This window comes from Miniopterus natalensis, chromosome 12 (assembly GCF_054644295.1).
Source record: "Miniopterus natalensis isolate mMinNat1 chromosome 12, mMinNat1.hap1, whole genome shotgun sequence".
Lineage (NCBI taxonomy): Eukaryota > Metazoa > Chordata > Mammalia > Chiroptera > Miniopteridae > Miniopterus > Miniopterus natalensis.
The window spans coordinates 33590776-33595410 of NC_142092.1; positions in this window are offsets into that span (position 1 = coordinate 33590776).

A 4635-nucleotide genomic window follows, 5' to 3' on the forward strand; every position below is an offset into this window, starting at 1 on the left:
TCATATGCTTATGAGGATTAAGTGGAAAAACATACGAATAATGCTTAGTATAGTGCCTGGCACATTATAAACATGTAGTAGACTGTGGTTATTTTTAATATTTTATTATTACACGCTCTGAGCTTATCCAAGAATCTTGAGGCTAGGAAAGAATTACTTACATTTTAAATCTTGGTATCTTGTATTTATCACTTTATGGGGTACAGTTGATTAAGATATATGTCTTCGCATATTTTGAAAGATTGGGCTGGAAACAGGCCCAAAGAAACATTCTTTTTATTGCTCATGTACATGTGGAAATTATACATTTTAATTGTGTTATTATTTGAGCCAATTTTCTTCTCTTGGGTATTGGTGGTGGGAGTTCACCTCTTGGGAGAGGGAGTTTGGTTTTGGATTTATTACTTACATCTGCAAAAGGAGTAAGAAAGAGTAAAACAGGACATTCTCTGATAAGCAATTTGACTTTTTTTTTTCATTTTGATCTGAAACCTATAACCCAAGATTGAGAAAATTTTTCTTATTCTTAAAAAATACTTTTTCATAGGCGGGAATGATCTTGTGTAAGCAAGGATAAGTCGCAGAAGAAAGTGAGGCTTCTCTCTTGGAGGAATCCATCTCTGCTTTTTGGTGTGAACTTCATGAAAAAAAGCAAAAAAGCCCACAAAACACACACACACACACACACACACACAGACACACACACACACACACAGACTGCCAGGAAACCAAAGGACAAAATCTTTTCTTTTTAAAGAAGACACCTGTGATGACAGCTAGCAAGCACCACCACATGGAGCGGAAAGGAGTTAGTTACAGTCCTAAAACAGGGATAAATGCATCTGTGTCAGATTGACCCCAGCAAACAGTTTCGCTTAGGTTGAAATACTCTGGCTAAAAAGCATGCTGATGAGAAATAGATGTGTAAAGACCACTTTCAATAAGCAGAATGTGGCGGGTGCATCTTAGGTGGATAGAAAGCAACATGGATAGGTCTTAAAAACATAATGTTGAGTGCAAACCATGAGGAAAACAAGGATTTATGATACCATTAGGTAATCTAAAGCCACACACATACACACACAACAGCCCAGCCCATTCCTTTAGAGATAAGTGCATATTTAAGGACACACATATACCTAACCTACCAGAGAGGCTGCCTAAGAGGGAGGGTGGATGAGTGCGGGAATCAGAGATAAGAGAGAAAGGAATGAAATAAAACGAGAGGAGCAATGCACAGACTGATAATGATAATGTGCTGAGTTGAGTATGATTTTTATAAAGAGAGAAACCTTTTAGTTGTTGGTCTCTTCTTTGTTGCCATATAGTCAGTCTGATGCAAAGACAAAGAACTTTCAGGCAAACATGCTGTCCTCGTGGTAACATGACTTTCAGGGAATTCCTCAGAGCAGTTTTGGGTGATGGCTTCCTGAGGGGAAAACAAAGGAGCTGTGGTTTCAGCCAAATGTCAGAACCAGGGCACCACCTGCTCCATAACTCCAGGGGGCACCCTTCACACAGTGATGACTGCCACCTGCCCGCCTGGTGGGGACCTGGGCCTGACTCTCTCAGGGCTTTCCCAGGGCTGTATCCCAGGATATTTTTTACAACTTATGTTTAGGCTTCGTAAAAGTTATTTTATGAGGGTGAAAACAAGCAATCTGGGAACTATCTAATGCCATTTTTACAGTGAGAGAAATATGACTATGTGAGAGCACAGATGTAATACTTTAAAAATTTTATTTATTTATTTTTATTGGGTTCAAGGTGGCAGGGTAAGAAAAACCTTAGTTCACTTCCTCCCATGGACTTAACAAATCTACAATTACGTATGGGATAATTCCCTCTTAAAGGGACCTGAAAATCAGTTGATCAGAGCCTCTACAACAAAGGATAAAAGGAAGGAGGGGCAGAGACATGTCTTGTGGGGCAGGGCAGGGGAAGGGAACCGCACCCCAGCAGCCAAGGTCCACAAACCAGAGGGATCTCAAAAGAACCCAATTCGTGCCGTTTGCCAACCACACCCAAGGACAGATGAAGTTAAGAGAACAAACCTCATTTTGGCACATCAGCACAAAGTTGATGAATATTCTATTAAGATCTCCCTGAAGACCGAGTTTCACGCCAGACACCCCTTAGATGCTACACAGGAGAGACAAGCCCCACAAACACCTGGCTTTATATACCTTAAGATTTTATAGTGAAATATTTTTTACCCTTAGGATGCTTGCTTCAGCTACAACTTGTATACGGGGCTAGAAAAGTTCTTGGAAAGAGTTTGAGCGTTGATCTTGTATGGGCCATCTAGCTAGCAGGGATTTTCAAAATGTGGTCCTGGGACCAACAGCATCAGCATGGAACTTGTTCAAAATGTAAAATCTTGGGGTCCACAGGGACCTCCTGAACTAGAAACTCTGGGGGTGGGGACAGACCATCTGTGGTTCGGTGGCAAAGTTCTAGGACCACTGATCTAGATCCCTGTGTCTTAAACTTCACTTAAACAGACTTTCCTCACTTGTAACCTGCCATCTACTTATCAGGCCTAAATTACCTAGGCCTAAGCCAAACCCAGACACTTAGATTGTAATCTCTGGGAGGTGTAGAGCCCAGGCATCACTATTTCTTATGTCTCCCCAGATGGTTCTCATGTACTAGGAACAAATGATTTACCCTTCTCTGGGCTTCAGTGCCCTTATGCATCAAATGACAGGATTGGTTAGTCGCTAGGCTCTCTTTAGAGAACCAGTGATCTAGATCAGGGCTTCTCAAACTTTAATGTGTTCCTGACTCAACTGGGATCTTGTTAAAATGCAGATCCTGAGTGAGTAGGCCTGGGGTGGGGCCTGAGCTTCCACATTTTTTTGCAAGCCTCCAGGGCATACTGATACTTCTGGATTGCCAATCATATTTGGAGAAACAAGGGCCTGGGAGCAGAAGAAAGAGCATTAGCTGAGGTATTACGGTTGCCTTTATCTGATTGCCATCTTGCCTGGGTCTCCACCTCAATTCTTTGGGCCCAGGATTTATCCTGCCTTACTTACCTCAGAGAGATGTTGAAAAATCTGAATGAGTAATGCAGAGTTGTTTCCCAAAGTGTGTGTGCGTACTCCATGAGTTTAGAGAGTATGTGGATAAACATTTAAAAATTTTAATAGCTGTGAATTTATTGTTAGGAGTACTTTACTTAGAGCAAGTGTTGCTGGCCTTCAATATATGGCAGTGATAAATCTTGCTTTTAGGAGTGAGGCCATTTAAATAATAATAGAAGTAGTTGACAGAGCAAAATTATGAAGCTAGGATGACTCAAGTTTTGGAAATGCTGAAAAAGCAGGTGCAAAAAGGCTATGAGAGCTGGGGGGGGGGGGGGGGGGGGGAAGCAACCCTTGATTTTAATTGGCTGAGTGAGACTGTATGTTAGATCATTGATGGAGTAGGCATTCTGCAACGCTCATGTAGTGGGTTGCAGGAATCATTATTAAAAAACGATTGAGTGCCTGCTTTGCACGCAATACTCTTTTGGTCACTGGGGAGAGAAACAGAAACAAATTATGTTCACAAGAAAATTACAGGAGGGTAAGAGGTCATGAAATAAATGTCTGCACTTTTAATTTAATATTTCACTATAAAATATGAAAAAAGAAACTCTTGCTCACTACCAGCCAGGAAAGCAGTCTTATCAGTCATTCATGCACAAATCAAAATCAGGGTGAATCAAAGTCCCAATTCTTACTTCTCATGGACAGATCATGTTTACCAGACATGGGGAAAGGAGCTGGGCTCCCCTGCCTGGGCTAACTTCTTAAACTAGCTAAATGGTCTTTGTGTAATATGCTACCGGGACATCTTGTGACAGCCCATGGACAGTGCTCAATGAACCTGAAAAAGAAGTCACTGACTCTGATTCAAAATAAGAATTTTCTGAGATTCCTAAAGAAGGAGGCAGGAGTACAGCACAATTCAGTGATACTGATCCTGGGCCTCTGTCCTTGAACATGAGTGGCAATTGTCAACTGGTCATTTTCCCTCTTATTTATTTAAGACATTGGGAACAAATGACTTACCCTCCTCTGGACTTAAATGCCTTCACCCATCAAATCACAGGATTGGACAGTTGCTAGGCTCTGTTTAGGCAGAGCACTTTGATATCTATGATTTTAAAGTGGAGAAGGGGCATCTAATGGAGAGTATATGGGGAAGGCTGCAGGGGGTGGTGGGGGGGAGCCAGTTATAAAAATGTAGACAGACAATGAATTGTAAGAATTGCAGTTTCTAATATCTTTGCCCAACAAGGGTTTACAGAAGAATAGACACATTAAAAATAAAATAAAACAAGGCTTTATTTGAACTTAATACGGATTCTTCTCTGATTTGAGGAGGTTAAGGCTATTGAAATGTGTCCTGAACTGGCTCTACCTGCCCAGAGTGAAGGTGGAGTCAGTGTTTGATGAATTTAAACAATGTAGGCAGTGAAAAGGCTAACTTAACTCTCACCAACACAAATATAGGAATGAACAAACACAAATTTCCCGTTCTTCGTAGTGAGGTGTGTGGAATTGGAATGCAGCCATAATTTCCTGCGCCTGTCCACTCGGGCTGAATACAGAGGCATAGAGAGGGCCCTTTGAGGCAAGTCTT